This window comes from Rhineura floridana, chromosome 1 (genome assembly GCF_030035675.1).
Source record: "Rhineura floridana isolate rRhiFlo1 chromosome 1, rRhiFlo1.hap2, whole genome shotgun sequence".
Taxonomy (NCBI): domain Eukaryota; kingdom Metazoa; phylum Chordata; class Lepidosauria; order Squamata; family Rhineuridae; genus Rhineura; species Rhineura floridana.
Window position 1 is genome coordinate 301258041 of NC_084480.1, and position 26297 is coordinate 301284337.

Genomic DNA, 26297 nt, shown 5'->3' on the forward strand with positions numbered 1-26297 from the left:
ATAAGTAATAGGATGATTGAAAACATGTGTAAGCCAGTGCAAATTTATGCTCTACAGTCACAGGATGGAGATGAGGATCAGAGGAGGGCCAAATCCAGGCTTTTGGTTCTTGGACGGATGTGATTTTTAGCCTTTCTTTGTGTTCATCTTTGAGTAGTGTGAGGAAGGACACATTCCTTGTTATGCTGTTGGTGCATGACCACTTGTAGTATTGTATATGTTTTCATTGTTCTGTGGTTATATTTTTGACATTTTTGTATTTAAATCTGTGTGATTCGCTTTGAGACCCTCCCCTTTTTTTGTTTTCAAAAAGCCATGAATGAATGTAATTAATTAAATAATAAACCTCTGGGGTCCTCAGGTCTTGTAAATCCATTGTCCCCCAAGCAGTGGCAAACCTAATTACTGAAATGCAGGTTGGCAGGTATATCAAGGCAAAAATTGTAAGATAGGAATTGAATGGCAATCTGACAATGGGGGCTTGAGTCCACAGAAGCCTATGCCATAATAACTGTGCTAAAGTAGCAGATGGCATGGTGGGGTGGTGGTGTTTGCCTGACCCCTGGTCGACTGTGTTGCTGCTGCTGACTGGGAGGTAGAGGAGGAGGAGGCATCAAGAACAGTGTGGTACAAATGCACTAGTGGAGCTGAAAGGAAGGTACTTGTCAACATTGCTAGGAGTATTTGGGTAGTTTCCAGCAGTATTGCTGGATCCAGTAATCCTCCCATCCATCTTCCAATCTTACAACAGCAGTATTCAGAATATTCAAGTGGGACTGTGTATAAGTGGGAGCCAGCGTGGTGTAGTGGTTAAGGTGTTGGACTATGACCTGGGAGACCAGGGTTCGAATCCCCACACAGCTATGAAGCTCACTGGGTGACCTTGGGCCAGTCACTGCCTCTCAGCCTCAGAGGAAGGCAATGGTAACCCCCCTCTGAATAGTGCTTACCATGAAAACCCTATTCATACAGTGGCCATAAGTCGGAATCAAAGGCGGTCCACACTCCAAAAGTGCATAAGTAGCCTTGGATCAGCAACTTGTGTATGTGATTCCCTCATCCATCTGTGGATATGTTCATGGAAGCCTCCTTCCATACAAGTAGTATGTGTAGCTGGAGTAGCATTCTTTAATATGACCCTCCCCCAACCCCCCCCAATTCCCGATAACGTTAATGTTATTGCCTTAAAATTCATCCAGAGGACTCAAGATTAATCCTTCATTTTTTCCTTTTTTAGCAAATCCTTCAAAGTTGAATTTCAAAATTAAAAACAACTGAAAATGTTTGAAACTCAAAAATCAGAAATAGGATTCATTCCAGTGCTGCTTGTACAGAAGGATTTCTCGCCCCAGTAGCGGCAATGAGTGCTATAGAATCACCAATCCTTCATCCGTGGGAGCTGTGGCTCCCATGAAGACCTTCTGTGGTGCTCCTAGCAGGTAGCTTAGAATCTGAGCTTTCTTTTCTTTAAAGTAAGTCTCAGTCCTTCTAGAAAGAACTTTATGGAGCAAAATGCGCAGGCACCCTTCTAAGTGTTTTAGTTGAAATGAGTCAGCCTGGCAGCTCCTGCTTGTCAGTGCTATTAGCCAAAGAGTGAAGTCAGAGCTGTGATTGATATGTGTGTTGTTTGGACACCAGGCAATAGGGATCACTGGGATCCTATAGAGCTGCTGTTTTGCCCTCCTTTTTAGTGCACTTTTGCTACTTGGATCTTTTTTTCTAGTCCTTGGAATCTCCATAGTTTGCCCTTCCTTTTCCCCTAGCAACCAAGATGCATCTTTCCTGTGCTGGGTTCTCCTGAGATCAGGTAGTGCCTAGAAATTGTTTCCTGCAAATACTACTTCACAATACGTGTGGGTGAATGTTAAAGAATCCCCTTCCCCCGCAAGGCAAATGTGAAAGCTTTGTAAAGAGGCTTAGGCATGTCTCCTGCTCTGCAGGAGTAAAAGATCAGGGACTCATTAAGAAGTCACTGTATAGTTAACTTACAGTACAGTGGAATACGTCAACTCAGAAATATTCTCTTTGTCTTTAATGGAGCTTACTTTCAGCTATATGGGTACAGGATGGAGCCTAGGCTTTGGCTTAGGGTTGACATTGAGGAAAATCAGAGTTCTTGTGCCTTTAACAGTTGTATGACAGGCAGAGATTCAACAGGACAAGCCTTTTCTAGTATAGAAATACAATTATAGGAAAGCTTCAGCATGACTATTCTCTAATTTTGTATTATGTCCACGCCATGCTCCCATGACAGCCATTTTGTGCCTGTCAGCCCCAGCACTCTCTCAAAATTTGAAATGTGCCCTCTGGTCCAAAACAATTGGTGATCTCTGCTGTATAACATGTTTGGCATGTTATATCTTTTCTGTGTAGATTTTATAGGATAAAGGATGCAATCTCTCTTCTGAATTAAAACTCCATATTTTTAGCGTGTGTTCTGCTCAAACCGGTCGAAGTCAGACACAGACATGAAGGTGTGCTTTTCTTTAATAGATTTAATGGAAAATTTCAGTTCAGAGTGCTTCATAAATCAGCTTACAGGTTACACAGAATTCAGCATCTTTACCCGGTATAACTAGGCACGACCATATGCCACTAAGATGTTGCAGCAATTAGACATGCCCCCTTATGAGCCTTAAATAAGGTTGGGTGGGCTCCCTACTTGTGTGAAAAAAAGTCACGGTCGGAGGAGCATGCACTCATGCATTTGCTTCTTCTCAGTGGGACAGTGGGAACCCTTTGAGCCTGCCAGCACCATAGCCTATGGGTCCGAGGTGAGGTTGGCTGGACCACTTCAGAAAGGTCTTCCTCCTCAGGAGGAAGGTGGCAAGGTGAGCAATGAAGAGGGGTAAAGGGAAGGTGAAGAGGCAACTTCCTGATTGGGCAGTGTTTCATCAGCAGTAATTGGATCTATGGGGACAGAGCTGTCACACTCAGCAGCGTGGGAGCCTTCAAGCTCAACTGCATCTGAATGCATGTCACTAGGACCTTCCCCCAAGTCCAAGTCTGTTTCCCCCTTGTCCTCATTGCTCCAAGACTTACCACGGAGCTCAAGACAGTGTGTGGTCTGAGTTTAAAGCATCTGGAACTTCTCCAAAAACATCAAAAGATACCATTGTTTTGTCTATGTCAATGCTCTTTTATTTATTAACATAGACTCCAGGAGTGATGTGCCTTAAGGAAGTACCATGTTCTAAAGAAATCAGCAGAATGTAATCTCTCTGACTGTTTTAACAGTCCATCATCCCACCTGACGCCACTAAAGAGACATCAGGTGTTAATTAACTCCCACCATATTCTAGAGTGGAGGGTGGGCAGAAGTCAGAGTTTATTTATTTATTTATTTATTGCATTTATATACCGCCCCATAGCCAAAGCTGTCTGGGCTGTTTACAAAAATCAGAGTTGTGGGATCTGCTTTGTTTTTGACTGGAAGCTTGAGGTCCACCAACCTGAGCCAGGTGCAATTTATTTATTTATTTATTTGTATAGATAGATAGATAGATAGATAGATAGATAGATAGATAGATAGATAGATAGATAGATAGATAGATAGATAGATAGATCTATACCACTATTTCATTTAAAAACATCAAAGCAGTTTACAACAAATAAAAAATAAGTACATTAAATAACAAAAAATACAGTGAAACATCTATTGCATCTATTACAAAAAGGCATAGCTTATGAGGCTGAAGCAGGTGGACATGCATAACAAGGTGTCTCTGGGCAAGGGTATCTTCCTTCAATAATTTGGATTTTTGCACTAGACTGCTGGCATAACTGTGGCAATTGGGGCACATACTACCACCTTTGGTGGCAGTGTCTACTAGTTAGAGGGCTTGGGGGCATTGTTTCAGGAAATTTCTGGTATCTTTTGATGTTTCTGGAACAAGGGCATTTGATTCAGTTCTCATTTCAAGCCAAATCCATCAGATTGGCACTTTCCAAAACAATAGGAGGACTGAAACACAGCCATCCTTCAAAATTTGCACTAATCTGAATTTTGCAATGCAGTTCTGCAACCAATGTTTACAAATATATATATATTAGGGGAAATGCACATAAAAATGAATATATTAGTGAAAATATCATACAAAAATGCATTATATTATGAGAAATTGCTTGCAGAAATGTGTACTGTAGTCAAAACTACATACAAAAATGTGTTTATTAGAAGAAATTCACACTAAAATGCTGAAGAATTTTCATTAGGGTTTTTTTTTAAAAAAAATTGCAAATTGCTGCAGAACTGTATTTAAGATTGAAAAAACCCAGAAACTGGGAGAACCAAAATTTACAGATCCTTCCATCCCTACTCCAACCATACGCTCAGTGTAGAAATTTGGGATCAGTACCAGAGCCAAACTAAAATACCTGTCACCAAAGATCCTACTACTGTTTTTTCTGTTACACATTCCTTTCCAACAACCCTTTTTTGGTGTGCGTGGGGGCGAGGTTTTTAGTTTCTGCTATTGTTAGACAATTGGGAGTCAGAAACCATTGTAATCTACTGTATCTGTTTTGTGTCTGGTACATTGGCTGCCAGTTCATTTCCAGGGCCAATTTTAGGTGCTAGTATTAACCTTTAATGCCCTAAATAGTTTGGGACAAGGTTATCTGAAGGACCACTGCACCTGTACAAACCTGGCCAAAATTGGCATCTTAAGCCCTCTCTCTAGTCCACCGTGCAATTTATTAGGTTAAGGAGGGCCTCCTCTGTGGTGGCTCTGTCTCTCTGGAATACCCTGCCTGTCCTGCTCTGGTCCTGAGTCCACAAGACAAAGCAGGTTGGTTGGTTGTTGCAGGACCAAGGAGAGCTCCTACTGAGCAACTTGCTCCAAAGAGGGCTAGAGGTGAACAGAGGCCTATTGAGTCTCTGCCTCCATTCCACCTCTCTTATTCTCTGTCCCTCTTTAATGGAGAACTAGAGTCTCTTAAACGTCAGCCCCTAGACTCCTTGGGTATCAAACAGGGTTCTAGCTCTGATTCTATGGGTTCTGATGCTGTGGGAACTAACTCTGTGGGGTTCTGCTTGCCAGCCTCAGGTTCAGAGCCAAAGCCCTGGTCCAGCTCCTCAGCTAGTGTGTCACTTTAGCATTCGACTCAGGGTCATGACACTCCACTGGGAAATGTGTAAGGCCCCTTCTTTTTTGTTCTTTAGGAGAGCTTTGGTAGGCTTGTTCACAATTACACTGGACACAGGTATAAGCTGTCTCTACATATGTACAAGTCTGTGTAAGAAAGACTGTGCAATTGTTGATTTGTAGGGCTTAACTATTGAGTACACAGACTGTACATTCATTGAATGTCACATGTGAATAACTGTGAGTGTACAGCCTGTTTGTGCACACAGATTATACACTTGTTGACTATAATGTGTGAACGCCCATACTTATTTATTCCAGTCCACTTTTAGATAATGTTATAGTGCTGTATAGTAAATGTTTTATCTGCTACTTCTTCCTTCAATAATTTGGATTTTTGTACTGGACTGCTGGCATAACTGTGGCAATTGGGGCACATACTACCACTTTTAGTGGGAGTGTCTACTAGTTAGAGGGTTTTGGGAGACATTGTTTCAGGAAATTTCTGGTACGATGACTGAACTGATTGTATACACACTGGTGAGAACCTTAACATCAAAGAACGACGGACTTTTCCTTTGGCAGCAGCACGGCTCTCAATTGCGCAAACAATGGAAGGCCCTGCAGGGTCTGGATATTGACTTGTGGTACAACAACATGGCATTTGGCCATTTCTGAGAAGATTATGCACAAACTATGGGCAGAAAGCAAGTCTTTGCCACAGTCTCTTTACAGATTTGGAATTCATGATATGTAGAAGCTGGGATATGTTCGATTACCTGGAACATATATCCACAAATTGTACCTGTTGTGATGGATGGCATGGAAATTGGTAGTTTGCCAGGATGGTTACTTATTATACAGGAACCAGAGTGGCTGTATACTATAACCAGCATGGATTTTTCACATTCCGCAATGTTAAATGTTTTCCTTTTGGAAATGAAAGGGGCTTTCCCTCTGCCCAGTGCCCACCCCCCCAATTTCCTCCTCCTTCCCTCCCTCTCCTCTCCTCCTTCCTCCCCTCCCCCTCCCTGTCCATCCCCCAGGTCAGTTTCACCTATCCTAAGCATGATTGTACAGGAGTAAATCCCATTGAACTCAAAAAGCATGCAAAGGATCAAACCTGCCCTCCCCTGTCTTCCCTCTTCTCCCCTCCCCTCTCCTGTCCCTTCCTCCTCCCTTCTTCCTCCCCTCCCCTCTTCCTTCTTTCTCCTCCCCTGCCCACTTCAGCTCTCCTCCTCCCTCTTCTCCCCCATGGTCAGTTTCACCTATCCTAGCATGATTGCAGGGGGTAAATCCCACTGAACTCAATAAGCATGCAAATGATCAATCCATTCTCAGCAAACTTGCATAGGATCCCATTTCCTACCTCCCAGATTAAAAAGCAGAGAAATTCACTAATAGGCAAAGAAAACCCCTTGCGGTTTAAGAACATACCTATAGCCAACAGATATTTCTATCAAATTTTAAAAAGCAGTGAAATTGGGCAGCTATAGTGAATACACCAGGGGAGCAGGAGACCTGACCTCCTCTCTGAGATATTGTACTGCCCTACAAATTTGTCAAAATGCAAACACAATTTGGGTTGGTCTTTCACAGTCCAATCCACTTCCTGTGTAGCTTGGAAGAATTTGGTAACATATGGCTGAAGGGAAGATTTCTTCTCTGCCTTAGAAATTTTGCCAAATCCATGAGGCCAGAATTAAAGTTACAAAGTCCAACACAGACATCCCCTTTAATATTTACTTTTCCTATGTATAGCAAAGGAAATGTTGGAAGTATTAAATCAATAATTATTCTTCAAGCATAATACCATTTTTTTCTGATTAGAATAAACCTCAAGGAAGGGCATCAGCAGCCTCCTTTTCATAATTATTTTTTATTGGTGTATTTAACACCAACAACAGCAACAATAATCCCATCAAAACATTAAAATGAACACCCTCAATTTAAATGTGCAGTAAAATAAACCCATTCAAACAGCACAACAGATAAACAATTAGAACAGGAGGTTCAGGTCAGGAGATGAGCGGAATGTTTATTTAAAGAAGTGTGTCTGATTCGAGCCAGCGGAACGTCAGTAGCAATAGTTTGCATTATTGTATTATCTGAATTCTAAAAAATGCAAATTGTAATACAAAAAAATACAATGTAAGAAATAAAAGGAGCAATAAAAATCAGCTGAAAACCACGCAGCATCTAGCACAGCGTCTTACAATGGCTACAAGAGGCAGAAAAATCATTACATGGTCTGCAAAGACTATCAACAATTTTCAGGTTCTCCGTGGGGGAAAAAGTTTGGGAACCTCTGATCTACACTGCTTGGCAGCAGCTTTCCAGAGTTTCAGTCAGGGGCCTCTTCCAGCCCAACGTAGAGGTGCCGGGGATTGAACTTGGGACCTTCTGCATGCAAAGCAGATGCTCTGCCACTGGAGATGTGGCCTCTTCGCCTTATGTGCAGCTGCCTATGCATTAGAAATACAGATCCAGTGGCATCAATACAAATGGAAAAGGAAAAGGAAATGGACTGCCTTCAAGTCGATTCCGACTTATGGCGACCCTATGAATAGGGTTTTCATGGTAAGCGGTATTCAGAGGGTGGTTACCATTGCGTTCCTTTGTGGCTGAGAGGCAGTGGCTGGCCCAACGTCACCCAGTCAGCTTCATGGCTGTGTGGGGATTCGAACCCTGGTCTCCCAGGTTGTAGTCCAACACCATAACCACTACACCACAATACAAATAAAGGGATCTATCTGATGAATGAGAACCAGTCTAGACATCCAGCCTGTCTGGGTTTGTACTATTACAGAACACAGTCAGGCTATTACGTATTTAAACATTTCCATATCTAAATGAAAACCTCACTTCAGACAGAAAGCTAGCATATCAGACAGAAGACTAGGTTAGGGCTAGAAGATGTTTTAAATATATATATTATTTACACACATGAACACACACACACACACATATTTGGGGGAGCATTCAAACAAGCAAATCCTCTATCTGCTTTCTGACATGGTACAGTCCTAGGAAGGGCGTACCATGAGATTTTTCTGAGTGTGCAGACCAGCCCTTAAACAGGCAGGCAAAGAATTTTTTAAACAGTATATACTGAAGGAATAGAAATAGGATATAGAAAATGGAAATGGACTGCCGTCAAGTTGATCCCGACTTATGGCAACCCTATGAATAGGGTTTTCATGGTAAGCAGTATTCATAGGGGGTTTATCATTGCCTTCCTCTGAGGCTGAGAGGCAGTGACTAGCCCAAGGTCACCCAGTGAGCTTCATTGCTGTGTGGGGATTCAAACCCTGGTCTCCCAGGTTGTAGTCTAGCACCTTAACTGCTACACCACACTGGCTCTCTAATAGAATATAGAATTGCTTTTAAAAAAACTGGCCTACTCTCAGTGTGTAATATTACAAGAAAAATATTCACACAGAATAGAATCACTGTGTATTTTGGATAAGTATCATTTTCTGCTTAGGTTTCTGAATTAACAATTATAAAGGCACAAGAAATATTTTGCCAGACGTGGATATTTCATATGTCAAAGTTGGTGGCTTTCGGTCATAGGAGCTTTTTCTTAGCTTTTGGAGAAGCTTCCTGGAGGTGATTATGCTAAAGGTTTGCAAAGCCATAGCTGAAACTTGAAGACCCATACAAAAATATAACATAGGAAAGAGGAAATTTGCTTTTTAAAAGCCCTTAAATAGATACTTTTTTGGACTTAATCAGAACAACATTTATCCTTGTCATTGTCAGAGATCAGTCACTAGAAAAGTAGGCTACATATGTATTCACTTAGAACTTGTTCACATTATCTTGGTATAGAAACCCCACAACTTGCCCTAGTCTCTTATGGCTTTCCTGTGTGGTACCCTCCAGATGTTTTGGACTACAGTTCCCATCTCGCCCATATCATGGCCAATGGTCAAGGATGGAAAATTGGGTCTAGATGGCACTGAATTGGGGAACAGTGGAAAAATACTCACAGGGTTAGCTGAGGCTGAAGCATATTGCAAAAAAGGCCCAGAATAATCAGGGGGTTCTGTGCTTCTTCTGCTTCTTCTTCTGGTGAATCACAATGTAAATAATAAACATGGTCAGTTTCTTGGGTATGCTGTTGTGCATTGATTTAACATCCTTTGTAAGAACACAGTGAGTTGAGAATAATCATAGCCAGGGAATTAGTATAGGAAACTCATCATGCAATTCCTTACATATGTGAAAAGTGGTTGTCGAGTCACAGCAACCACGTCCAAAACAACTTTAGCACTTTTCAGATGACCATGTGTATGCACATCTGCAACATGCCTGCATGTGTACACACTGAATGTATGGAGCCTTGTAGGCACAGCTCGATGAAGATGTTTACCCAGTATGCGACAGCTGTGAAAAAGGCAAATTCCATGCTAGGAATCATTAGGAAAGGTATTGAAAACAAAACTGGTGATATCATAATGCTGTTGTATAAATCTATGGTGCGGCTGCATTTGGAATACTCTGTACAGTTCTGGTTGCCTCACCTCAAAAAGGATATTGTAGTGTTGGAAAAGGTTCAGAAGAGGGCAACCAGAATGATCAAGGGGATGGAGCGACTCCCTTACGAGGAAAGGTTGCAGCATTTGGGGCTTTGATTTATGATTTTACAGCAGTATTTCAGCAACCTATTCAGAATGGATGGCAAGAAAATATTTGGGATAGAGGTAATCCCCATCAGACTCTTACTATATGACTATGGCTTTGACAGCAAGATTATTATGGAATACTGATAATGGAAGATTGGATATTGAAATTACTGGACTTAACAAGACTACTGAAGATGGAAGATGGAAAATGGAACTAATAGAGATAATAGAACAATGGCTACTGAAATTATTGAACCTAACAGATTCTGATGTGATGGATTAATTGAAATGTTTATTTTGACTATGGTTATGACAATAAGATTATCATAATTAGTAATGAGATGGATTAATCGATATGCTTATCTGGAAAAAAAAATTGATAGATATATTTCTTAAAGAATTGAAACCTCTCTTTGACTTTTTGTGGAAAGAATAAAGTAATGTTTATGAGATTTGATGATTAAGTAAGATAACTACTGGAGGAAAGTGATTTTATAATATGACTTAAGAGACAGGATTGTTATATATTATAGACTTATAACTGATTTGATCTTTGACAAATGGGAAGTCAATATTTTACTCTTTATTTTTTATTTTTGTTTTTTGTTTTCTTTTTTTCTTTTTGTTTAACTATTTTTGATTTTGTTTTTTGTCTTTGAATGTTTTATGATTTTGTCTTGTATGTTTTATGAAAATCTGAATAAAAATTATTGAAAAAAAAAAAAGAAAAGGTTCAGAAAAGGGCAACCAGACTGATCAAGGGGATGGAGCAAAGGTTGCAGCTTTGGGGGCTTTTTAGTTTAGAGAAAAGGTGAGTCAGAGATGACATGCTAGATAAATTATGCATAATATGATAAATTATGCATGGCATGGAAAAAGTAGATAAAGAAAAGTTTTTCTCCCTCTCTCATAACACTAGAACTTGTGGACATTCAATTAAGCTGAGTTTTAGAAGATTCAGGACAGACAAAAGCAAGTACTTCACACAGCACACAGTTAGACTATGGAATTTACTCCCGCAAGAGGCAGTGATGGCCACCAACTTGGCTGGCTTTAAAAGAGGATTAGACAAATTCATGGAGGAAAAGGCTATCAGTGGCTACTGGCCATGATAACTGTGCCTCTGCCACCATAGTCAGAGGCAGTATGCTTCTGAAAACCAGTTGCTGGAAGCTGCAGGAAGGGAGAGTGCTCTTGCCCTCAGGTCCTGCTTGTGGACTTCCCATGGACATCTGGTTGGCCACTGTGAGAACAGGATGCTGGACAAGATGGGCCACTGGCTTGATCCAGCAGGATCTTCTCATGTTCTTATTTTCTTACAGTTTGAGACTGTGTTTTTTACAGGGTCTTCAGCCACATGTATTGTACATGTGTACAATTTGTATACATGTAGGCACATTGCAGATGTGGAAATGTATGTGGGTGCAGTGGGGTTGGCATGTTCACCATGATCCCACCCCCATCTATGTGCATGCGTTGTATACACATTTCTTGTATGTGCATAGGGTTTTCTGAACATTACTAAAGGTGATTTGGAGGGGGGTATCTTGGCTTAACGACTCAAAAACAAACAAGCATATGTAGAGAATCCCAGAACATCCTCACTGACTATGATTACTTTTAAGTCACTCTGTGTTCACTGTTCACATTTAGGATCATCTAAACAGTGCTAACTTTGTATTCCTAATTATGTATACATGCCAGCATTCTTTCTTTAGCGCAAAGAAAACAAAGCTGATTTGGAGACCTCTGTGCTGCTCTTGAGATGGTGAGTTATTGATAAATGGAGAGTTACCAATATATTAATTCTAGGTTTAGTATCGTAGTGCAAAACAGATGATCAAAGCCATTTACATTCAGTGACATGTTTATGCCTCCCACTGTATTCAAAACCAAGAAAGTTTCCCTGCTTGGCCTTTGCTCTAATAGGGGAAATAAGACAGCAGCTGAGGAAATGAAACCAGAGTTGCAAAAAGTCAGAATACAACAGAACCTTCACAGTTATTTTGCATGCAAAACAGTAAAATTCATATTGTTAATTCACCTATTGTTCTCACAACTAGGGATGAGGGAGAAGTCCATTCAGTTCAGATTTTAATTGCAAACCTACCATATTTACACCAATACATGAACTGAAAAGCAGCTGTCCTTTGAAGTTCACACACTTCCAAATTTTGTGATATAGTTCTCCAAACAAAGAATGCATTTAAAAAAGCCACATGGACTAGTGAAAATAATGTATTCTGACAGTGGGAAGTTGCTTGCAAAAATCTGTACTAGAAAAATTGCATAGGAAAGTGTGTATATTAAGATAAATGCAACCCCCCCCCCAATTGCAAAGAAATGCAGAAATGGGGAAAGCTGAATTTAAGATTGGAAAAATGAGAAAGTGAGAGAAACTATAACGGATGGATTCGTCCATCCTTACTCAGAACATTCCTAATTATAGTTGGGCATAATTTAAAACAAACAGAACCACCACTCTGTTATCCAAGAAAATGATTGTGCATAAAACAACAACCCAGTTCAGATATTCTGCCTTGCTCAATCATGGTTTAGCAAGCCGGAAATTAGGTATGGAAGCATGTGTTCCTTCTAGGGATGGTGGAGAAATTTGATTCAGTTCACATTTAAGGGTAAACCTACCAAATTTGCATTTTCCAAAACAACATGCAAATCAAATCACAGCCATCCTTTGAAATTTGCACTTCTCTGAATTTTGCAGTGCAGTTCTCCAGCCAAGTAATGTGTGCAAAAATGCATGTTGTGCATATACTAGGATAAAGTGTGGATATAAATGCATATGTTAGGGAAAATAACATTAAAATGCCTTATCTTTGGGAAAATTGTATTGCAGAAATTTATATATTAGGAAACTAGGGACTGTGCCCTTGCTTGCTTCACTCACCACCCCCACCTATCCCCCACTCCCTTGCCATCTCCACCCTCTTGCCAAACCTCTCCCCAGACCTTGCCACCTCCTGCTCCCCACTCTCCTTAGAACTTGCCAAACTTCCACTCCACTCACCCAGTCCTCTAGACCTCACCAGCACCCTCTAACTTTCCCCATAACCCTTAGACCTTCCCCTTTCCAGCTCATGATGCTGATGGAGCCACATGGGATGAAGAGTTGGCTCTGTAGGAGGAATAACACAGAAAGGAGGCTAGAAGCAGTGGCTGGCTGGCCTGGGGATCTTCTTCTTCTCCTGCTGCTGCTGCTGCTGCTGCCGCCACCACCTTATCGGGCCAACACTTCACCCTAACCAGCACCAGCACCAGCACCAGCAGATTACCAGGCTGGCTGGCCATTGCTTCTGGCCACCTTCCTCCTTCCCATTCTGTTCCTCCTGCCAGGCCAATTCTTTACCATAATCAGAAGTGGCAGATTACCAGACCACCTGGCCATCACTTCTAGGTACCTTCCTTCTCCCCTCTCTACTCATCCTGGTGCCTCGGCTGAGTCTTCATGCTAATCACTAGTGCCAGTAGCAGCAGTGGATCCCCAAGCTGGCTGAGGAGTAGGAAGGTGGCCAGGCAACCAGCCTGGGGATCTGGGTCCTTGGAGCTGGGACCCCAAGACTGGAAGGTGGAGAAGCTAGTGGAGTGGGGGGGCTGCTGTAGCTTGTTCTGGCTGTCCCTCCACAGCTCACCTGGGGCGCCCATCCACACTATTGTTTGTAGCACCACCTGTCTGTGCCCAAGTGAATGGAAGTGTGACAATATTTAGTGCAAATATATATTAGAAGAAATTTGCACTAAAATGCTAATGAATTTTCATTAGGACTTTTTCTAAAAAAATGCAAACTGGTGGGAAAATGTGGAGAACTGAACTTAAGAGTGGAAAAATTAGAAACTAAGAGAAACCAAAACTGATATATTCATCTATTCCTAAGACGTTATCCCAAGTAACTGAAAATTGTCTGATGCTAAAGAAACACCTTAACTTTTTTTCTAGAGAGCTCAAGGTGACTTGAAAGAAACATTGTTGGCTGTGGTTCCATTCATTCCATCATCACTTCCAGTCCAACAAATTTTAGTAATGGTTCAGAAACATGCAAAACCTGTGTGACTAGAGGTGACATATATGACTGCATGCATGGGGGGGGCAATGATGCCTCTAGTCATTTTACCTTCAAGGACTCTCATTCTCAGAAATCATGGCCTGAATTCAGTCTGAAAGACTATGATCAGATGCGCTTTTTTTGGTTGTATGGGGAAACATAGGGGATAATGATGCTTCCAGAGAGGCTGTCCTTCTGGGCTCTTGAACAAGATGCAATGTAAAGACTCTGCATGTTGTTTGCTAATCTCTAAGTTAAAGCAGCTGTGTCTGTATACTTTAGAGTTAATTGGAACATCTGTCTCTTATATCTCCTGAGAAAGCTAGGATCATAAATGTTTAAAGAAGAGCTTTCCCATATTACCACAATTGGTGCTTCTATATCAACTCTACAGCCAGAAGGTACTGCTGTTTGCTGACACATCAATGTGCATTGTCAATGGCTGTTGTCGCCAAGCCTGCTTATCAGGGTGTCCCACTAGATTTCAGTGCAACTTCACTAAAGCTTTCTTACATATCCAAAACACCGTACTTAGATCTGCTTCTTTAGTCTTTTGAATGACTCCTTAAATCAACAGTTACTTCTGTCCATAGATTACATGCTTGATGTTAACATTAACAACAATAAATAAATAAATAATTAACATACAGAGTGCACAACTTCCAATAAAATATGCTTTTGTAATTTCTAAAAGATCAGTTGGCCTCATCTCCAATAAACTGCTTGGCATGTGGCGGTCTATCATGGTAATTTTTAATTGCAGTGGAGAAAAGAGTTAACTATTTAATGTTTGGAATTTTTGCATCTCACTGAACACAAATCTGCAGTAAGATTTAAAAAAAAAATTGAAAAGAAAATTATGATGGGAGTGCTACCCTCTCTGTATTTTGGGAAGACTGTAATACTTGAGATTTGCATTCAATGAAATTGACCCTATCATGTGGATGTCAGTGAACATCCATAAAAAATGAATGAAATAAAGAAGTTTGGATTTCACCCACTTAGCAGGCTTAATACTTGCATATGAACCATCCAATTCTGATTTCTCAGCTACCTGTGTAACATAAACATTGAAAATGTAGGCAAGTGAATATTCAACAATTGCAGATAAATCTTCTTGTTTAATAATATGGCATATTCGTTGAAGACCAAATTACCTATTAACTTAAATGCAGCTGCCACCCAAAATTACAGATGTGCCTCTAGTTCCTTCTATGATATCTAGTAGAAGTTACCTTTGTCCTGACATCATCATGTTTGCATTTTTTTGCTCCCACCATCAGCAGCCAATGAGTAGAACATGGGTGGGGAATCTATGGCCCTCAAGATGTGGCTGAAATACAATAGAGATAGCCTAACCTCTAAGTTAGACTACTGCAATGTGTTATACATGGGGCTATCTTGGAAGACAGTTCAGACACTGCAGCTGTTGCAACTTTGGTGGCCAGGTTGTTGACCGGGTTAAGTCAGTCTCAACATATAACACCAATTCTGGCATGACTGCACTGGCTACTGTGGTCAATTCAAAGTGGCCTTTTTTAAAATCTGGAAGTAACAGAGCAATCCCAAAGCATGCTTTGGAGCCCCTGTTGCCGAATGGCTGGTTGGAAAGCTAAAGCTAAACTGCATATAAGAAAAATCCTGCTAGGTCAGACCAAAGGCCTATCTAGTCTACCATCCTGTTTCCTAGTGTGGCCAACCAGATTCATCTATTCTGGGGTGATCATAAGCAGGGTGTGAGTGCAATTACTCTCTCCCCCAGCAACTGGTAATTTGGAGGTGTAAGTGATTTAAATTTCTTATTGTCCTATACCCAAGAGGCTGGAAAGAAATGAGACCCTGGAATTTTTTCCTGGCTGAACCACTTTGATTCGATTCCACAAGGTACCATTTTATTTCAGATTGGGTAAGGTTTTTGAGTGAGCTCATGATCACACTTTTGATCACTCCTTTGATATCTAGCAGCTGTAACAAAAAATGAAGGATTAACTTAGTTTGGAGACAAGGCAAATTTACAACCTGTATCTCATGGTTCCCAATCCAGTGTCTAATTGCTCTGAAGATGAATATGACATTTTCATAAGGGTCAGAAAACCAAAACAAGGTAACCATCATCTAACACCAGACCATTATTGCCCTTGAATAACATTTTCTACCATATTATAGCCCAGGCATGCAGTGGGGGAATGTATTGCAATGGTACAAACAATTAGCTATACTTGGCACAACGGACCAAAAGAACAGCTCTAGTAGTAGATGAAGTCACTGAACCTCAACAAATACTGTATAACTTAAAAGGAGTAGATGTATGTTTATGTGAACACTTCTCATAACATTTCTCTTCTCTTGGCACATGCATAGTTAATGTTTGCATCCTTCTGGATTTACACATTTCCAGTAAACGTCTTGCTGGTGCTGACATGAAATGTTCCATCACTTCAACAGCCAAGTCTGAAGGATGAGACTACAAGCTGGTTTAATCAGAGGTTGATAAGCCCTTTTCATACCTCCTCCATGCATTCAGTGAATGTGACATCATGGCTACAGATATTTCTCTGCACTCTCACAGAATTCCCAAGGAGGACCTCCAGATGTCCTATATCAGGGATGGGGAGACCTCCAGATGTTGTTGGACTCCAACTTCCATCATCCCTGCCCATTGACCATGGTGGTTGAGGCTGAAGGGACTTGCAGTCCAACAACATCTGGAGGGTCACCATTTCCTTACCCCACTTCCACTTTCACTTTGGATGAATGTGCATTGATCAGGGATGGTGCATGCCACCCCTTCCCAAATCTGATCAGGAATTTCTAAAAGGGCTACTGGTGTCTTGTGATTTAGTCATGGCAATGTGTGTGGAGATGTCACTCAGATTCACAGTTTGTGATTTTGCTTCCCCAGAGCAGCTGCAAAAAAAAAGTTTCTAGCACTGGGCACCACACTTTGAGAAGGATATAGACAAACTAGGATCAGTTCAGACTCTGGGGAGACCTCTCTGGAAGAAGAGACTTGGGGCTTCACAAAGAACCCCACTCTAACTGTAGACTTGGAAGAACCTGCAGTCATCCAAAGGCAGCTTGAAGAGCCCCATCCCACAGATGCCATACCCACCTGAACCTCTCAAGGACCCCATTCCAAGTCCTGCCTTGGTCCCCAATTCTCCCCTACTGCCAAACTCCCAGGCTTCAGGGGCAAAGATGGCAGCAAACCTGATGGGAAGTCCAAAGTCTCAGAAGGAGGACCTGTTTGGTTGCCAGACAGCTCTACCACCAGAGGTCTGCTTGGAAAGAAAGGTCTGCCTGGGAGAAAGGATCTACCGAGGAGTAGGGAGAATATCCAGCTTATGACACAAAACCTTTGCAAGAGACAATTAACAGAACTGACCCAAACAGAAAAAAGATACTAAACCAAACAAAAGGCTGCTTATTTGGATGATCTGACCAGTCATGTAGTTCATAGCCATCCATGATAGCTTCATTGTAAGTAAGGACTTTTGCATTTTTGCTTACAAAGCTGGCTGTTCATACAGTTAGCTTCAGAATGATTATGATTTTCAATGAGAACTTTGTCAAGAGTAAGGTGCTAATATTAAAAAGCAACCCAATCACCCTGAGAAACCTGACCACGCACAGCTAGGACCTCAGTTTACATTCTGAGCCAGAGAGGAACCCTTTGGGGGAAACTGTTGCTTAGTTCTTAGTGTGTGCCAACATTACAAGCTGGATAAACTCATATTCCAGAGTTGTGAACTTTGGTGTAGTCTCTAATGCAGAGCACTTTAATATGAGGAGGCTTCATGCCAAATCACTGCCCCCTTAAATTCCCTGCAACTCTGCTAGAAGGGTAGAACCCTGGCACTCATTGGAGGCAAGAGTATACACACTCAGTTAAGCTCTGGACTCTGCTGGATCAACATAATCTCCTTGGGGAGCTATCTTCTTAGGAAGCTGTCCTCTGTATCTATTTTCTGGAACCTTTCCTGCTATTGAATGATTCCAGCTGAAGTCAGTACCCACCCTCTGGCTCTGAGTCTAGCAGGCTCACAGATTTTTTGGAAAAGGACATTCATTACCCATTGCTGCTGCAAATGTCAGGCTCCCCTCAAAGCACCAGATCAGGCTGATCAGGTTGCTTTTTAATATGAACCACAATCCATCTGTTTCCCCTCACCTCTTTTCTGTCATCCAGCACCCAGGTTCTCACCAGATCATCTGGGTAAATTTCATTCTTGTTCCTTAGGAGGATGACAGCAAAGTTGGGGCTGTGGGGGCACGCCAGCATAGCCAGCATTGTTCCCACTGATGTGTCCACATAGCCTTGATCTTGACACCATCCCCAACCATCCCGGTAAGCATCAGCGATGCCGGCATTGGGAGGGTGGCTCCACAGTACATAGGAAGCTGTCTTATACCAGATCAGACCACTGGTCCATCTAGCTCAGTATTGTCTACACTAACTGGCAGCTGCTCTCCAGGGTTTCAGGCAGGAGTCTCTCCCACCTCTCCCTGGGACCTTCTGCAAGCAAGGCGGATACTCTTCCACTGAGCTATGGCCCTTTGCCCTCCCCATTGCACCAGCCACTCCTGTTACATGCAAAATCGCACATGGATTCCCTTTAAGTTGGAAAAATGTGGTAATGCACATTGACCCTCAGCAACTTGGCAAGTCTCACTGTATCTGTGGTGTTGTCAGGAGCTGTCAGATTTGTAAAGAGCTGGCCTGTGTGGTGAACCGCTCAACTGCAGCTGGTGGCCTTATTTATTATTTATTAATATTTCATATTTTGATATTTAGTTATCTTTTATATTTCAATATTTATTTATAAAAGTATCTATATACCACCCTTTCACAAAACATCAGGGCGATGTACAGGAACGTGAAAGAAAATATTTTAAAGCAGTATAGAACCGTCATTAATGTAACTGGCTGCTCAAGAAAATGTTAAGCAACTGCAAAGGCTTGTCAACATCAGAAAAGTCTTCAGGAGACAACCTTCTTCAGGGAGGTACCTTCTGACTGACTCCACCCACCCAGGATGGCCATTGAATCCTCCTGGACAGGAAGGAATAAAGAGGACATCCTGTTCCTATTGTATCTTGCTTGAATAGTAAGGTCTTCCTGAAAGTGACTCTTTGCATCCTTGGTTATTCTTCAGTCCTGACTTCTGCCTTGCTGCTTGACCATGCCTCTTGGTTGTCCTCTGGTTCTGACTAGGACCCCATCATTAGGATACATTTCAAGCTTGATTATACAACTTGAAACAGTCATGTTAAGGGTGTTGAGAGTTGTTAAGAGACCCTGTTCCCCTCTCAGAGCAACAATTCTCAGAGCAATTTAACAATCAGTCCATTTCCCAGGGAACTCTGGGAATTGTAGGTCCGAGGGATAGGGAAGAGGGGTCTCCTAACAAGTCTCAGCACTCTTCACAAACTACAGTTCCTAGGATTCTTTGGGAGAAGCCATGACTGTTGAAAGTGGCTATGATACTGCTTTAAATGTGTAGTGCAGATGGGGCCTAGATCTTTGGTCTTGCCCCACAGGTCCTGGTTCACAGCTCCTGACCTACCTCAGACTGCTGTCTACAGCCCAGCCCTGACAGGTGTAAATGGAAATGGACTGCCTTCAAGTCGATCCCGACTTATGGCTACCCTATGAATAGGGTTTTCATGGTAAGTGGTACTCAGAGGGGGTTTACCATTGCCTCCCTCTGAGGCTAGTCCTCCCCAGCTGGCTAGGACCTGCTCAGCTTGCCACAGCTGCATAAGCCAGCCCCTTCCTTGTCTGCAACTGCCAGCTGGGGGGCAACTGGGCTCCTTGGGACTATGCAGCTTGCCCATGGCTGCACAGGTGGCATGGCACGTAACCCCTAAGCCACTCACTGTGGGGTGATCTTTAGCTGGCCCTTGACACCCGGGAAACATGAACGGGGATTTGAACTCACAGACTCTGGACTCCCAGCCAGGCTGTCCTCCCCACTGTGCTATACCAGGTGTAAATACTTAGATCTATGTGTCAATGACTGGATAGTACCACTTCATAATGCCAATAGGAGTTCACATGACTGAATGCTTCCCCTAACAAAAAAAGTACCCACTGTAGAGATAGCTAGCGCATATCAGATAGCTAGCCTAGAATCCTTCTTCCTGACAAATTAGTTCTCTCTCTCTCTCTCTCTCTCTCTCTCTCTCTCTCTCTCTCTCTCTCTCTATCTGGGGAGCAGGGTTGTAGTGTGAGCCCCCATCTGTAGTCTGTGGCTCAGCCTGCGGCACAGCCCAGATACTTTTACTGATTTAGTGAGAATTAGGCCTTGCACAGAACAGAACACTGAAGTCCCATAGTGATAACATCAATGGAAGAGCAAATTAAAAAGAAATCCTACCCCAGTTGTAATTTGCAACTAGCTGAAATCAAAGGCAAAAATTCTGCTGACTGAAATAATTTTAGACTGAGATATGATAGTGGTAGACCAGTTTGTTTGAAGTTCAAACCCAGTCTTCTGCAACCATGTATAAAGTAGGGAAATGGGGAATCTAAGTTTTAGAGCACAAGGGTTGTGAGGATGGGAGCTGACAAACTCTCCCTCCAGCTGTGGCTATTACACACACACACACACACTGCCATGTGTGTGTGTGCACATGTGCACACATACACTCACACAAGCCTTTTCTCATCGGGCTCTACCTGACGTGGCTTAGATGGCAGAACATTGGAACATCAGAAGCTGCCTTAGACCAAAGTAGACCATTCGCCCATCTGGCTCAGTGTTGACTACACTGACTGGCGGCAGCTCTCCAGGGCTTCAGAGAAGGGTCTTTGCCAGCCTTACCTGGAAATGCCAGGGATTGAACATGGAACCTTCAGCGTGCTAAGCATGTGCTGTACCACTGAGCTGTGTATTTATATTTATGTTTTGAATGAGTGGTAAGTTGCTTGGAGACCTTCAGGTAACAAATGAATAATATAATAACAATAAATCCCCCTCAAAAGTGCTAAGGGAGAAAGACAGCCATGGGAAGGGTTTATCTTCCCTGATCTACATGCCACTTTTGCTCGAAGAATTGAACCCTACGCCCTTCTTTATACATGAGTGGGGCAGAGCTGGATTTGCTGTGGTCCCATCTATGTCCCATCTGTACCATACATTTAAAGCAGTTTACTTTAAACAGTCATGGCTGTTCCCCCACCCAAGAATTCCGGTAGCTGTCATTTGTGAAGGGTGCTGATAGTTTTCAGGAGATCCTTATTCTCCTCATAGAGCTACAATTCCCAGAGTGGTTTTACACTCAGTCCTTCTTCCCAGGGAGCTCTGAGAATTGTTGCTCTGTGAGGGGAACAGGGGTCTCCTAACAATTCTCAGCACACTTGACAAACTACACTTCCCAGGATTCTTTGGGGGAAGCCATGACTGTTTAAAGTGGTGTAATACTGCTTGAAATGTATAGTGCAGATGGGGCCCTAGTTTGGTCCTGCTATGTGAGATATCCACACAGAAACACAATTTCAGTCCAGGTGTTCATTTCCTACCCACTCCTGTAGGGTTTATTATTTTTTTTGAAGAAGAAGTCTGTTCTTGCAATTTGGATATTTATAGAGTTAAATTTCCTTCCTGCATGTGAACAGCGTGTACTGATCATAGTGTAGCTATAGCCAATGTTTATGTACAGGACGTTACATTGCCTCCCTGAAAACATGACATTTAGAATCAAGAAGGCATCTCCTAATGTGAAAATAGACTGATAATAAACTTCACATGGTTGGCGCTGACAGCATGGAACCTTGGCTTTTCATTCCTAATTAAGCTCCAATGTCCCGGGTTCAGCAGCAGAAGCAGGACATCTTAGCTTGGCAGGAAATGAATTTACGGGGCTTCAATTGTTAACATGTGCTATAATTATGGATTTATTCAAATTAAAGGGGAAAGAGAGAAAGCAGAGGTGCTTGGAGTCCCATGCGCCAGTCTGAAGCTGTGTTGCTCAGACACAGGCTAACAGGGGCCTGTTTGCTTTAATGCCAGGATAATGTAATAAGGATGAATGTGTAGAGTTATCCCTAGTGTTCAAGCAAATGGGGGGAGAATCCCCGCTCATGCTGTTTCTGCTGAACTGCTGGACTTAGATTTCAGACATGGAAAAACTTATTTATCTTGTAAGATGATAGCTAAGCATCTGTTAATAAGGTTAAAAGGAACCTCAAGGTTCATCTTGTCCAACCCCCATGTAGTGAATAATGCTTCAGTTCACCCAAACAGTGTTTGGAATGCATTTATTATTTATTCAGGCTCCCACTTTTCAATGTACCAAGGGAGGTGTGGGTTAACTGTTGTGTCCTTAGCTGCTTCTACCGCTAGGGTAATGGCAGAGCCTGAGCACCTTGGACAGCTCCTTGGAAGTTTGGACTATAACCCAAAGCAAATTCCACTGCCTGACTGGGTAATGGTACAAGATTCTGACTCCTGTTTCTCAGCACTTAGATCTCCTGAAATTCCTGTATTGGTCACCCCACTGGTGGACCAAATTTGGTCAGCTGGGCATGCAGAGTGAAGTCTCCAATGGTCAACTGAAAGACATGGAAATGCCTTTCTTCAGAGTTGCCAGTCTAAGTTTCTTCTGAAAGCTTAACATCTGCATCCACCTAGAAATAATTATAAGCGAAACTGAAACATTGCTCCCCTCAGTATCTTCTGCAGAAGCCTTGATCAGGGGTAGCCAACATGCTCCCCTTCAGATGTTGTTGGACTCCAACTCCCATAAGCCACAGCCAGGATGGCTAAGGTCAGGGGTAGTACAGCTGTTGGAAGTGCAACAGCAGAGATCATTCATTGTATAACTTAAGGGTTAATTCTGTTGTCAGTAAGTCAAGAATATCCAGGGAATGGGTAGAGGTGTTGCATAGCAAATGGAAAAGGTGCTCTGATCTTTCCTGAGGTAGCATATGCTCTGAGGGAGTTCTTGTAGATGTTTAGTTGAAGGTCTCTCTGCTTTTAATAGAGCCTGTCAAAAAGGCATAAATGTCTGTTTTCTTTCTCCTTAAGTTATGTCATGTTTTATCAGGATTCTTCTCTCTGGATGCCATCTGCTCTATCCAAGTGCCTCTGCTAACAAGATCTGGAGGGCACTATCCTGGCTATCCCTGCCCTAGATAGCTTGGGACCAAATTATCTGAAGAGCTGCTTCCTACCTACATGGTCAACAGGGGAGATTCTACTGGATGTTATTCCTCCGTATGAGGTATGGAGAACAGGAATGTGGGGCCAGGTCCTCTGTAAGACCTAGAATAGCCTTTGCAATTCTCCAGATATTTTTGGATTACAACTTCCTCCAGGTCCAGTCAGCAAGGCCCATGTTCCCATCAGCCCCAGCATGATACATACAACTGTGCTGGCTGGGGCTGAAGGGAGTTGTAGTGCCACACCATCTGGAGGGTACTGGGTTGGTGGAGGCTGACCTAGATGATGGGTCTCACTGCCTTGGGAAGTCTGAAAAGCTCCCTCACTTAGTATGCTTAAGCACCAAGTTAAAATGTCTTTGTCTTGTGTTTTGTTTTGTTTAGATACAGCGGCTATGCCACATACAGCCATCTTTGGAACCTTTCAGTCTAAACATTGTAGTAAAAACAAAAAAAGATGAAGCATTATAATATGTGGATGATCTTTTTTTTAAAAAAAATCATGATTTTCTGAATTTTTATCATAATGAAGAATCCACACCAGTCAAATTTGCTATCCAATTCAGTTCAGTCAATTAAAGAATGCATGTTCAGAAATTTGTGTTAACTGCTATTGCAAGTATTGTTTCTGCAGGGTGGGCCCTACCTTTAAGGAGGATGAGATGGCCACCTCTGGGATGGATACTGGGGGTGAGAAATGGCAGTGAAGCATTTGAGGACACTAGCGATCATGCCATACAATCTGTCCTGGGCCTCCTCTGTATGCTGTGTCTGACTTTCTACCGGTGCTGAAGTAGGAATCAACTGCTCTCCCACTCTCTCTTATGGTTGCCAGGTCCATGGCCTGAGACTGATCCTGTATCTTTAGAAGAGAAAGTCAGCCAAGTGCAGGTTTTCTTGCAACCCTGTAATGGGAAAAACCACAAGGTGGAATTCTCCCTTCCCCCTCCACAACTTTTAAAGATACAGAAGACCTCTTGGAGCAGCCTTTCCCAACCAGTGTACCTCCAGATGTTGTTGGACCACAACTCCCATCAGCCTCAGCCAGTATTGCCAATGGTCAGGAAAGATGGGAGTTGTGGTCCAACAACATCTGGAGGCACACTAGTTGGGAAAGGCTGTCTTGGAGGCTGGTCCTGGCAACCAAGAGGTCTTCTGTATCTTTAAAAGTTGTGCAGAGGGGAGGGACAATTCCACCTTGTGGTTTTTCCCATTACAGGGTTGCAAGAACACCTGCACTTGGCTGACTTTCTCTTCTCCTAAAGATACAGGATCAGCCTCAGGCCATGAGCCTGGCAACCCCCCCCCCTCTCTGATCTTGTCTTCATTGGAGGCATCAAAAAGTCTTGCCTGGCCCTATGTGCATTCGATTATTTCCTTTGTTTCTTGCTGCTTTATAATAATAATAATAATAATAATAAAATTTTATTTATTAGTCGCCCATCTGTCCAACTTAATGGACACTCTGGGCGACGTACACAATATAAAATACAATATCAACATATTCATAACAATTGCAGTATTAATATCATATCATCTAAAAAACCATCCTACACTGATACAGTATAAAACCTAACCCACCCCAGAGATCCCATAGGCCTGCCTGAAAAGCCAGGTTTTTAAGGCGCGGTGAAAGATCATCAGGGAGGGGGCATGCCGAAGGTCAAAGGGAAGCAAGTTCCAGAGGGTGGGGGCCACGATCGAAAAAGCCCTCTCCCTGGTCCGCACCAGCCTAGCTGTTTTCACCGGTGGGACCGAGAGAAGGTCTTGTGAGGCTGATCTCGTTTGGCGGCATATTTGGTGATACTGGAGGCGTTCCTTCAGATAAACTGGGCCGGAACCGTATAGGGTTTTAAAGGTTAATACCAACACCTTGAATTGGGCCCGGTATACAACTGGCAACCAGTGCAACTCAATCAGCATTGGGGTAATATGGTCCCGGCGACGGGTCTGCTTTATTAAGCGTGCCGCCACATTTTGTACCAGCTGGAGTTGCCGGACCGTCTTCAAGCGTAACTCCACGTAGAGCGCATTACAGTAGTCTAATCGAGAGGAGACCAGGGCATGTATTACTCGTGGGAGCAGACGTATAGGAATATAGGGTCACAGCCTCTGTACCAGATGAAGTTGGTACCAGGCTGCCCGGCTCACTGCAGAAATCTGCGCCTCCATAGACAGCTGGGAGTCCAAAATGACCCCGAGACTGCGGACCTGGTCCTTCAGGGGCAATCTCACCCCATTAAGCACCAGGTCTAAATTTCCCAACCTTCTCTTATCCCCCACCAGCAACACCTCGGTTTTGTCGGGGTTCAGCTTCAGCCTGTTCTCTCCCATCCATCCACTTACGGACTCCAGGCAATTGGACAAGGTATCCACAGCGAACTCTGGTGAGGATTTAAATGAGAGATAGAGCTGCGTGTCATCCGCATATTGGTGACACTGCAGCCCAAAACTCCTGATGATAGCTCCCAGCGGTTTCATATAAATGTTGAATAGCATGGGGGAGAGGATAGAACCCTGTGGCACACCACAGTTGAGGGGCCAAGGGTCTGAAACCTCATCCCCCAATGCTACCCGTTGATATCTACTGGAGAGATAGGAACGGAACCACCGTAAAACAGTGCCTCCTATTCCCAGTCCCTCCAGGCGACTCAACAAGATACCGTGGTCGACGGTATCGAAAGCCGCTGAGAGGTCCAGGAGGATGAGGAAAGTATGTTCTCCCCTATCCAACGCCCTCCTCATATCATCCACCAGAGCGACCAAGGCTGTTTCAGTTCCGTGTCCAGTCCTGAAGCCCGACTGGAAAGGATCTAAATAATCTGCTTCCTCCAAGTGTGTCTGTAGCTGTTTAGCCACCACACGTTCAATCACCTTGCCCAAGAATGGTAAATTGGAGACTGGGCAAAAGTTGTTTAAGTCTTGGGGATCCAAGGAGGGTTTTTTCAGAATAGGTCTTATCACTGCCTCCTTGAAGGCTAATGGCATTGCACCCTCCTCCAAGGACGCATTTACCATTGCCTTAATCCCTTTGCCCAGTCTCTCTTTACAGCTCATAATGAGCCATGAAGGGCAAGGATCAAGTAAACAAGTGGTTGGTTTCACAGTAGAGAGCACCTTGTCCACTTCATCAGAAAGAAGAAGCTGAAACCAATCCCAGCAAACCGGCCTGCAACTGGCCACCTCTGGACCACTACTTGTAGTCACGACGTACGGAATCTTGCCCTTTAGGCGCTCGATTTTACAAGGGATGGGTACAATACATCTATCCCTTGTTCCCCTAACCTGGCGTGGCCTGCCACCTGCGCCCTTTTTACATCTCTGCATGCAAGATATAAACGATCCTGTCAAT